The sequence below is a fragment of the Amphiura filiformis genome, chromosome 14 (assembly GCF_039555335.1).
Source record: "Amphiura filiformis chromosome 14, Afil_fr2py, whole genome shotgun sequence".
Classification (NCBI taxonomy): Eukaryota; Metazoa; Echinodermata; class Ophiuroidea; order Amphilepidida; family Amphiuridae; genus Amphiura; species Amphiura filiformis.
This window is the reverse complement of record NC_092641.1, coordinates 33,637,496-33,649,814: the sequence shown is the minus strand read 5'-3', so window position 1 is coordinate 33,649,814 and position 12,319 is coordinate 33,637,496. Positions and strand designations below refer to the sequence as shown.

General features: G+C 38.5%; 2 long non-coding RNA genes across 2 annotated transcripts in view; one reads left to right on the top strand and one right to left on the bottom strand.

The window, feature by feature from the left end:
* LOC140169986 (uncharacterized) overlaps nucleotides 1–10,567 on the top strand; it is a 30,647-nt gene extending 20,080 nt beyond the window's left edge. Inside the window, exon 2 of the long non-coding RNA XR_011861450.1 lies at nucleotides 9,632–10,567. This is a non-coding gene — a long non-coding RNA (uncharacterized lncRNA). The remainder of the gene's footprint in view (nucleotides 1–9,631) is intronic.
* Nucleotides 1–12,319, bottom strand: part of LOC140169996 (uncharacterized) — a 216,157-nt gene that overhangs the window by 28,510 nt on the left and 175,328 nt on the right. The gene's annotated exons all lie outside the window — the stretch shown is intronic.

The window sequence follows — 12,319 nt, the reverse complement described above, 5'->3', positions numbered from 1 at the left end:
ATCAGCTTCTATTATGGTTTCACGGATGTGGAACTGGCCTGCGCAGCATGTGGTACACAGGTGTAATCTGTGTTGGAACTTGGAACCTGTGTATAATATGTGGACAATTTACAAGCCAGGATCATGCTTTATTATCTGGTATGGAGGATTCAAGACATTATTGGCATCCGTAACTAGTTGGGTGATTCTTGAATTTAAACTTTGCAGCTGTGCACCTGTAAATAACTGAAAATGGAACAAACATTTCTATGGCACATTAATTTGTGGAAATTTCCCCAGTGTGTGTATCCCATGTTTGTGCACAGGGAACCCTTAATACCATAGTCTGTGATAACACCATTGGAGCCATCAATGTGTAGTGTGATAGCGCTGTCTGTGGTTAAATAGAAAACCAGCCTACTCAACATGGTCATCTAGCTGTACCATTTGAATATCTTCAGGCATGTCAGAAGTTAGGAGCTGATTCTACCATTGCCATTGTATGTCTTTACTCTTCAGGCATGTCAGATGATAGGAGCCGATTCTACCATTGCCAAAGCCAAGGGAGTAAACCGTGCTCTTGGGACCATCTCCTTGAATAATTTGGACTGCTTCAGAAAGACAATACATAAAATTTGATTCGCATGCTTGTTTTGTTGCAAATGCCAAAAGCAGGTTTATTCCAAATTTTAGACTAGGGATATTTGGAGTTTATATAATTACCAAAAGTTACCAAGCTTCACTAAAAGAAAGAATTTGTGTTTAGCATATTATGTCATGCAGACTTATTGTACAGTGTTCTATGCTATTGAACCTTTAATCACATCTAGGACTTAACTTCATTAGAAGAAGAACTATGAGCCATAACATGTTATGTGATTGTTTTGCTAAAGTTAAGTATATTCATGAAAGCTTTCCCTTATTGCATGTACCAGTTCATTTTGGCTTGTTGGAAAAATGGGATTCCAAATTGCCAGATTTTTCTGGTCTTTGTTTTGGTCCAAATGTTTTTGTTTAAATTGGTCCTTTGCTGTAGGTACATGTTACTTGGGTGTGCATTCATGTATATACACATTCTGTTTTATTGTTATTTTTATGATGAGCTAAAGAAAGTTTATTTTTGAACGCTTTAAGCGTTAAATTGTGTTCAAGTGCTTGCAAAAGAGCTGTGACCATAAAGTAAGGGTCAATTTTGATATAAATTTGCAATCCTTTGGCTTGATTGCACCCTTTTGGACAAGTACATTGTAATAACACAATTTTAGTCAACCATTTTGTGTTTCAAATTCAGATTTATTTGACAAACTCATATCAGGCTGTTACATGGTAAAGTCTGTGAACTTAGGTTTGATAAGTGATCCCAGGTATGTTTGGACATGTGTCAAGGAAAGTTGGCACCCAATTGCTTGCAATTTTATTAGGAATTGCCATGTTCACATTAATGGCAATTGAGGGCCGGGATGTTGGTGCCAATTTCTGGTTGTGCGCCCCTAATTTAGGCTCATTTGCATATTTGATAGATCGATACAAGTTCGATTGATTGGCCACTCGTGAATTGGAGCAAGCTGTATTTACCTGGATCTCTTACTAAGTTTTAACCTACAAAAGACCTACAAAATACTACAAATAGCTACAAATACTGAATCCTGAGACTTTGTGTTGCTGTTTCTACATTAAATGAAAGATGAAAGATACATGCATCGTCCAGTTGAGTAATTTGGCAGTATGAGAAGGAGTTAAAACGAGAGGTGAATTTTAGTTTACCGGTAATTACATAGGCTTGCCCGGTAGAGAAATAATGCTTCAAAAAGGCTCTACACCTAAGCCATCTTGCAATCTTGCAGATAATTCTGATGTATGAAATAAGACCTTCAAACTTTCAGATATGAAGAGTTCCAGATGCAGGCAGCCGCTTCTGTTTTTTAAATATAGGCCTAAGTTGTATCAAGAGTCATTTCTTGTGGATTTTTGACTGAAAATTACGATTGTAACGCTTCAGAGTAACAAATTTTCGTATCAGATTCTTTTATGCTTGTTTATTATATTTTGTATTCAGGACTAAAATAATATTTATAACCCTAACACCAGTAAAAACCACAAAATACCACAATGAAAAATTCATAACATGCATGCATCCCAGGGTTCATGCGATGACGCAATCACCCGGTGTGATATGCTCACGGAATTGCTGGCGGGCAGCAATAACCCGAGCAGCTACCGGTCCGCGATCGCTCGGTTGGCATGCGAGGGGTCAAAGGTTCGATTCCCGGGGGGTGCCAAGTCAAAAATTCTCCTTCTTCTTGAAAAATTCGGATCTTCTCTGACTTCCGATACCAAAAAGCATGGGTCAGTGTTAGGGTTAAAAAGATGTATTTTTCCAGATTAGAGTGTCCATTACCCCTAACACCAGTAAAAACCACAAAATACCACGATGAAAAATTCATAACATGCATGCATCCCAGGGTTCATGGCGACGCAATCACCCGAAGTGTGATATGCTCACGGAATTGCTGGCCGGGCAGCAATAACCCGAGCAGCTACCGGACCGCGTTCGTTCGCTTGGCATGCGAGGGGTCAAAGGTTCGAATCTCGGGGTGCCAAGTCAAAATTCTCCTTCTTCTTGAAAAATTCGGATCTTCTCTGACTTCCGATACCAAAAAGCATGGGTCAGTGTTAGGGTTAATATTATTATATTTAGGGGGGGGGGTCTTTTCATAGGCCATTACTTTTTGTCTCGCCTGAAAATATTCAGGGAGAGACTTAGTAATCACTATGGTGTGTGTGTGTCCGTGTGTGGGGGGGGGGGTGGGTGTGCGTGTGTGCGGGGGTGTGTTCGGAAAAAGCTTGTGAACGCGTTATCTTGAGAACCGTAAGGGCTATGATGATGAAACTTTATAGGGGGTAGCATGACCAAAGGGTGTCGACCTGATTAGATTTTGAGCGCAAAATATGGTAATTAAGTACCTAATTTGCATAATTTATGCGTAATAAGCAAAATACCTTGTGAACAGATTATCTGGAGATCCGTATGGGGTACAGTGACGTAACTTGGTGGGGAGTAGCGTGGCCAGATGTTCTCGACCTGATTAGATTTTCAGCGCAAAATATGCTAATTAAGTACCTAATTTGCATAATTTATGCGTATTTGATGCGTATAAAAAAAAAAAAACCCTTGTGAACAGCTTATCTGGAGATCCGTATAGGGTACAGTGACGTAACTTGGTGGGGAGTAGCGTGGCAAGATGTTCTCGACTTGATTAGATTTTCAGTGCAAAATATGCTAATTAAGTACCTAATTAATGCATAATTTATGCGTATTTGATGCATATGAAGCCAAAAACCCTTGTGAATAGCTTATCTGGAGATCCGTACATGCCGTATGGGGTACAGTGACGTAACTTGGTGAGGAGTAGCGGGGCCAGAGGTTCTCGACCTGATTAGATTTTGAGCGTAAAATATGGTAATTAAGTACCTAATTTGCATAATATATGCGTAATAAGCAAAATACCTTGTGAACAGATTATCTGGAGATCCGTATGGGGTACAGTGACGTAACTTGGTGGGGAGTTATGGCCAGAGGTACTCGACCTGATTAGATTTTCAACGCAACATACTTTATCCAATTTCGTGAGGTCAAAGGTCACATACAAGGTCAAAGGTCAACTGAGATCACCAAATCTTTTAATAATTAATTTTCAACTGTGCATCACATATCCAAATAACAGCTTAATCGGTCATGTAATTAAGGAAATATGACGATTTTAAGGGGTCTAAAATGAGCGTTTATTGCATTTCGACAGTATTTTTTGTGGGACATGAGAGCACCTCAGACCTATGGAATTGCATTCTGAATACGAAGCATGTCTTTTTCTGATATCAAATAATTTTCATTTTTTGAAAATAACAATATTTTATAATTTGTCATAAAATTTGTATTATATTGTGATTTTCAAAAATGAAAATTATTTGATATCAGAAAGACATGCTTCAGATTCAGAATGCAATTCGATAGGTCTGAGGTGCTCTCATGTCCCACAAAAATACTGTCAAACGCAAATAAACGCCATTTTAGATCCCTTAAGATAGTCACTTTCCATGTAAAGTATAGCAAAGTAGCACTTTCAATGAGTGATAACTCGTAAAGGAAGCATCTTTCTGTTTTGATTTATTACTTTGATGAAATAGTTCTTTGGTTTTGTCAAATTTTGGAAGGTCATTACGGGTCATCCGAGGTCACTCAGGGGTCATCTGAGGTCAAGTTATTAAAAACTGTCGTATGGGCATGAAACGTGATGGGTACAGTCAACATTTCAAGCCAAATTTTTGGAAGTTCATTTTGGGGTCACCAGGGGTCAAATTAGTAAAAACTGTCGTATGGGCATGAAACTTGGTGAGTACAGTCAACATTTAAAGCCAAATTTTTGGAAGGTCATGTTGGGGTCACCAGGGTCATCTGAGGTCAAATTAGTAAAACTGTCGTATGGGCATGAAACTTGGTGGGTACAGTCAACATTTAAAGCCAAATTTTGGAAGGTCATTTTGAGGTTACCAGGGGTCATCTGAGGTCAAATTAGTAAAACTGTCGGATGGGCATGAAATTTGGTGGGTACAGTCAACATTTAAAGCCAAAGTTTTGGAAGGTCATTTTGGGGTCACCAGGGGTCATCTGAAGTCAAATTAGTAAAAACTGTCGTATGGGCATGAAACTTGGTGGGTACAGTTGACATTTAAAACCAAATATTTGGAAGGTAATTTCGGAGTCACCAGGGGTCATCTGAGGTCAAATTAGTAAAAACTGTCGTATGGGCATGAAACTTAGCACGAGGGGTACAGTCAACATTTAGAGCCAAAATATTAGAAGGTCATTTCAGGGCCACCAGGGGTCATCTGAGGTCATATTAGTAAAAACTGTTGCATGGGCATGAAACTTGGTGGGTACAGTTAGCCAGATAATCGTGCCCAGCCGATAACCGCCAAATTCATTTACCTCTCTACCAACAGTTATCGCAAAAGCAGACGGTCACAAAAGCAGGCGAGACTCGTGGTTCGAGAACCGCCTTGTTCTCCTATTTGAGACAAATTGATCCCCATAAATCTATTTTCTACCTTAAAAACTTTATTCCAGATTTCAAGATTTAATATGGTCGGTGGAGGACAACCAAGTTTATTTTTTTAGTCCTTACATCTGTGTTGCCAATTATAGGCATGGCTTGTTGATGAAGGCATTTAGAAAATTTTTGTACTGTGGAGGTAAAAACACCTAAGTGCATCACAAGTTTTGGCCTTTCACTGATGGTGTAATAGGATATCTTCACTTTTCAATAGCTGTAGCCCTTTATCGGATCGCAGCTGTTAGTTTTGAAAGCTCAGATCCTCATCAGTAGAGGTTGTGCAATTACACATTGTGTGCAAACCAACTATTTGGTAAAAAGTCATATCTATTTGATGTGGATGAATTGAATGGTTTGTAATTGAAAGATTGTTGGGTGAGCTGTAACTTACTGTTACTGCAGTATGTAAAATTGTAGATTTTTTGAAACTGCTCTGTACCTCTGGAATTTTTGCATAAAGAGGAATTAATGTTACCACATACTAGGCTTTGCACAATTTTTGTTTCCGAGGAGTTTTGATGACATGTTCTCCATAGAAAACTTGATCACCATTAGTGTTAAAATTTTGTTTTGTTGTCTTCAACCACCCTGTGGAAGATGGGGTCGGTTGTTCTGTCTTCTTATAATTCTTCTTCTTCTTCTTCTTTCTTCTGGCAACCGCAATCAACTGCATCTAGCTCCGCAAGGGATTGACAGATTTCAACCAAACTTGACCCAAATGACCACTGGGCTGAGGCAAACCTTCCATTTGACTTTGACCTTGTTGTGACCTTTGACCTAGCTATAATGGTCAAAAATGATTTCACAAAAAATGCTACTCCTTCCACAAATTTCATGCGATGAGAACATGGTTATATCATGTGACTCGACTTTAGTCGGTGTCTATAGAGTGTGCTTAGATAAGGGGTCAAAGGTCATTAAGGGGTCATTTCCGGTCAAAGTCTAAAAAATATTCAAAAAATCACTGTCTTTACAAATTACATACCAAAATTATCAAAAATGTTCAAAAAATTTTTATCTCAAAATGTAAACAGACCAGAATAATATAACCATCATACATGAATCAGTGCTACCTGATGTATGCATGGTATTTTTATTTTGGGGGTCAAAGGTCATTAAGGGGTCACTTCCTGTTTTTAGCTAAATAACTTTAAGAATTTTTATCTCAACAACTAAACACAGTAGAATGTTTTAATTAAAATTGGAACAATGCATTTTGTCGGTGTATGTAAGGTTTTTTTTCCATTGAAGTCAAAGGTCATTAAGGGGGTCAAAAGGTCAATCAAAATTTAAAAAATCAAAATCCATGTATAAGTTCCGATTAAGCTGAAATTCACCAGGAATCTTTCTTATGACATCCTAAGCACAATGCAAGAGCAGTTGACCCCATCCGTGACCCAAGGGTCAAGTTATAGGGGTCAAAGGTCAAATTTCGAAATTGGTCCAATCGAGCTCAAATTCAACAGGAATTATTCTTATTATTATTATTCAAATTTCTAAATTGCTCAAACTTGACCCATTAACAGGTCGGCTTGTGTGTCATGTCTCGCATGACTTTCTATATAGCTCTTGTTATTCCTCCATCGCGAGGCATACTGTTTTTGCAATGTCCGTGCTTCCGTCCTTCGTCTTCCGTCCTTCCGTCCGGAGGCTATATCTTGGGCATGGATGGGCGGATTGACTTCAGATTTTCAGGATAGGTGGGTCATGGTCAGAAACTGTGGCTACTTTCTTTTGGGTGAGGTTCAAGGTCATATACTGAGGTCAAAGGTCATTTGAGGTCAGGGGGCCCATTTTCCTTATTTACCTCTTTTCTCGGAGACTAGGGGTCGCACGTTCCTCAAACTTGGTGGGTGGGTGCATCTTGACCCCAGGCAGAACATGTTTGTATAGGTTAGGGGATCAAGGTCGCCTGAGGTCATCCAGGGGTCATCTTATGTCAAATTAGCAAAAACTGTTGTATGGCCATGAAACTAATGTTTTACGAGCAAAGCGAAAGGAAAACAAATTTACCCATGGCGAGAAATGGACGATCCCTATTGTGTTTGTCGATCCGGGTATGATCATGCTAGCTCCATGCTGGGTGTGTTGTGGTGTTGGCATGGGGATCAATAGGTGACATCGATTTTGTAAACATCTACATGTAGTGCGCGATTGAGTTTGTGAGTCATTTATGAATGTCTCTCCATCAAGTAAACATCGGAAAGAAAAGGGCTTAAATCAGCACATGCGAAGAGGGAATCCTTTACAGAAATAGCTGCAAGTAAAGTAGTGAGGACATTATCGTTAAATTATCGTTAAATGTTATATAAATTATGTTATTGCAATATAGAGAAATACTGGATAAGCAGAAAGTCTCAATAGATCAGGAGTACAAGCAAAATGGTACAAATTTTCAGAATGTTATTTTAAATTAACCAGCCTGTAAGTTCCAAATGTGTTTATCACAGATGCCATAGGTAACAGAGAGAAAGGCTTTCAGAGATCTTCAAATAAGCACAAGATCTTCAAAGATAAGGGTCACAATATAATATTGTTCCCCTTCTATAAATTATATATATATCAGTTCTAGAAAATGGAGAGCTGTCAATAATCAGTACATGTTAAAAGAGTTATATGTGCAAAAATTTGGTTGTTGCTCGAGTATAGTACATTAGTAATTGTTGAAGATTGGGATTTTAGATATTCTTTTGTAAATTATAATGATACACATGCACAGGTAGACGAGTAAGTCACAATAATCCTTTTATCCATGGTAACCTTCAGGTCAATTACACACCTGTTGGTGGAATCCCAGGGGACAGCCACCCTCGGAGATCTTGAATTGTATGCACCAGTAGTATATATACCTTGTGTGGGTCTCAGCCATGATATGTTATGTTAATCAACGGTTTCAGAGTCAGTGTACACTCGGAATTTAATTCTAGGGGGTAGGTCTACCCTAGGATAGGTTTTGATCTGATTTCAATAGTACAAAGTGTAACACTTTACTCAAGTCGGGGTCACTGGGGTAAGGGGAATTCGATGGCGGCTGTCGTGTTCCAAATGTGTCCAATAACGTTTTCTCTATGAGAATATTATATATTTTGTTAATTTTATTTCGGCTGAGATCAAAGGTAATTGGTGTGAATTCTGAAACAAATTCAAACGCTCAATAAAAGGCAACTTGATGGAGTGCCATCCATGATTAGCAAAATCTTTGTGTCCTTGTCCTTTTTGACTTTCTCGGTCTGAGGGTAATTGATAGGTACAGTCAACATTTAGAGCAAAATGTTTTGAAGGTCATTTTGGGGTTATCTGGGGTCACCCAGGGGTCATCTGAGGTCAATTTAGTAGAAACTGTCATATGGGCATGAAACTTGGGGGTACAGTCAACATTTAGATGCAAATTTTTGGAAGGTCATTTTGGGGTCATCTGAGGTCAAATTAGTAAAAACTATCATATGGGCATGAAACTTGGTGAGTACAGTCAACATTTAGAGCCACATTTTGGGTAGGTCATATTGGGGTCACCCAGGGGTCATCTGGGGTCAAATTAGTAAAAACTGTCATATGTGCATGGAATTTGGTGGGTACAGTCAACATTTAAAGCCAAATATTTGGAAGGTCATCCGGGGTCACCCGAGGTCATCTGAGGTCAAATTGATAAAAACTGTTGTATGGCATGAAATTTGGTGGGTACAGTCAACATTTAGAGCCAAATTTTTGGAAGGTCATTTTGTCAAAATGTCCATCACATATTTAAGAAGGTTATTTCTCGGAAGTGGTATGGCATGATGTGATGCACTTTGGTGGAATACAATTGTTATGCAGTAGAAAGGTTTATCGGGGTCAGGAAATTCTGTTTTTTTGAAAGGTTATTTTGGGGTCATCTTAGGTCAAAAACTTGGTGGGTATTGTCACCATTTACAGCCAAAAGTTTTGAAGGTCATCCGGGGTCACCCAGGTGTCATTGGAAGGTTATTTTGGGGTCATCTGAGGTCAAATTCAGTCTCCTCTTTTAGGCTTGAAGCTTTGAATCAACTTTTGAGTGCCACATTGCTCCCTTTGGTGGAGGCATCTCGGTCGACGCTGTGCGTCGAATACCGGTACAGCGACATCCGAGAACCGCGGTCCATCTAGTTTAAAAGAAAAAGAATATATGCCATCCATGACAGTTGAAAGTGTTATTAAAAAATAGTTAGATTCTGACAAAGAAGTCACTTCAGATATCATAGTATTTCTTTAGTATTATTCAAATGGGGTCATGATGAGGTGATAGTGGGGGCTCATGTGGCAGTGGTGTATAGCCATATGGCCACACACCACTGCCACTATGGCGGGCATGCCTCCCAATCAAAGTGAACATTTTGAAACATCTCATTCAAAATTGCAGAAAAATGGCTGGTACCCATTCAGTCATGCTTGGTGACCCCTTCCCCCCATTGGACTTATGTCATCATCGGTTATCAGGGAGTACCCCCCTCTATGTATATGTATACTGGTGTAATTAAAAAAAATTATACAATCTTTAATCTTTTTTGTGTGTATTTATGTTGCAGAATGGTAAGATGCCTATTGAAGTAGTGGGACCAAGTTGGTTAGATGTGCCTCAACACAAACAAGAGAGAGTGAAACAAATGCTCAACGCAGCAATGGACAAATCTCAACATCAGTTGTTGTAATAAAAAGTAACACAGGTATAAACATCCTTAAACAAACTGACAAGTCAAAACTTTCATCAAGTATGTAGCCCCTTCTGTAAGGATGACCTCAAATATATGTGATGTGAACAGCAAAATGAGTTGGATGTCGTGAAGTTTGATTTGGTGAATATAGCCAATAATAGTTTCCAATTTCCTTTGTATTTTCATTATTCTGAGCAACACTTAAATGACCATAGCAGGAACCGTATGTCTAATTATGATGTGGTCTTCAGCAAATGAAGCTCAGAGGCTCATAATAATTACACAGCCTCTGAGAATTATACATGTGGAATTTGATTTCATTTGTGTATTTAGCATTGTGTTGAAGGCTGGCAGGGAGATGTAGTAATTATGGGAATAGATAGTGATCAGTTTTGTATAATTATGGCAGCTTTCATTGTGAATTATTGTGATATTTTGATTAAGCTTAGATGTTATACTAGCTTGTATTATAATTTGTGTTTTTAAACAGGAGGATGGCCCAATCAACATCTTGACTCACTTTTCCCCATCAAAATGGAGATTTTGGTATGAATGGAAAACCCATATTTTTCTCATTGAGCCTGTGAAATACTAGGACTGGAAGATGTTTTGTTTGTATTTCATAAGCCAAAATGACAAAGTGCATGTGGGTTAACCCCCGGGGGTGCACTTGACTTTGGAAGTGACGGGATGTACGGACAGCAGTTCGAAACTATAGGGGTCTTTCAGCGAGAGCCTTGACACCAAAAAGGGGTCTTTCGGTGAGAAGGCTCTCAAAAAGGGGGTCTTTCTGTGAGAGTGAATTCAGCCGGGGCGTTATAAACCAACCAACAAAATAAAATTTGATGTTGGCACTTACGATTTATTTCCATCAGCCTACAGTTTGTCTACTCTGAAGTACAAAATGACTACGCGAGCGTATACAGCGCGTAAAATGGTGCTCATTGCTGTGTCTCTGCTGAGGTATGCGTGCCTTCAAAGTCGGCACAATGTGTATGTCCGCATTGGTACTTTGTACTTCAGAGTAGACTGACTGTAATTTGCTGTGGCTTAGAGTCGCATACACCTGTGTGTGCAATTGGCTCTAGTCTATGGTATCAAAAGGAATATAGATATAAAACTCCACACGTGGGGATTGAGTGGGCTAAGGTCATTCAATCATGGTGGAAACAGCATGTGATAAAATTAGACCATTCTCCTTTAAAGGTAATTTCCAAGATTGTAGCAATATACCAATAGTTAAAAGTCCTATTCAGTGATTTGTTCATTCAGAACATCATCCAAATTCAGTTAAAAAGTTACAAAGACAAAATAGAACATTTTACATGAAAATGTAATATGTAATTTCTCTTAAGTAGAGAAATTAGTTGCATTATACTTGAATGGGGCTTCAACTTACTGACTTATCCTTTACACAATTTTTTTGATCCTCTCGCTGGGATCGCTGTTTGGACCTTTAAATATCAGTTTGTATAATAATTCAAATGTGTAGTTGTGTAGTCAATCAGTCAGTCAAGAGTTTGGCATAGAACAATGTACATTGTACTGCAACCTAAAATGTCAACTAGTGTTTAGAAAAAGGTTGTCTTCAACTAAATTTCATCCAGTTCAATTTAATGAAAGAAAATAAAACAACAAACCAATTCTTTCACTCTTCACTTTTACATCTGAAATGCTTACTTTTATCATATTAATCAATTAATCATGTTCTTTTTTTTAAAAAGTAACACATCAAAAATGTTACCAAAAACACCAAGAAACTGAAAATACATTGAATACCCACTTCATTTTATAGCATATGATCATTTACCGTAGGATCCCATCTACAATCATATATTGCCTATCAATGAGGGTTTTCTTGACGAAAGACAAACACCCTACACAAAAACATAACAATAAATTGGTCTTACAATAATACATGTTTGTACAGTCACCTGTATCATTAATATAGTTGGACAGACTCCAAATAACGTTTTTGTGGCGGTTGTCTGGCGCATGTTTCTTCAAAAAAACCTCATTGATAGGCTTGCAGATGGAATTCTAAGGTATTGAATGTATGCACCAAATTTCATTCAATTATTAATTTCTCAATCATTCTGATTTCCTTGTACACAAGTTTGGTATCATAGCTAACCAAATTATCCACATGTTCCTATAAATTGTATTACTTTCAATTAATTGTGTTTAAAAGTATGATCACTCAAAGAAGTGAGGACTTTCTTTTTGTGAGATGTGTATACTCCTCCCCCAGCAGAGCACTTCCAAGGAAGAGTGTGTATTATCAGGGTTCTTTCACATTTTCCATTTGTATCCTTGCATGCTTGCGTTTAGACTCATGTAATGCTGTTTTGTACGGACTTCAAGACAATGAAATCGCGAAGTTACAGAGAGTGCAGAACACTGCGGATGAGCACATGAAGCCTGTTCTTAGAGTCCTCCATTGGCTTCCCATGCAACAGCGGATTTGTGTACAAGATTGCTTTGCTTACCTATAAGGCATTGCACGGGTTGGCTCCTAGATATATTAGCGATCTTATTGGGGAGTATCAGCCACAGCGGGCT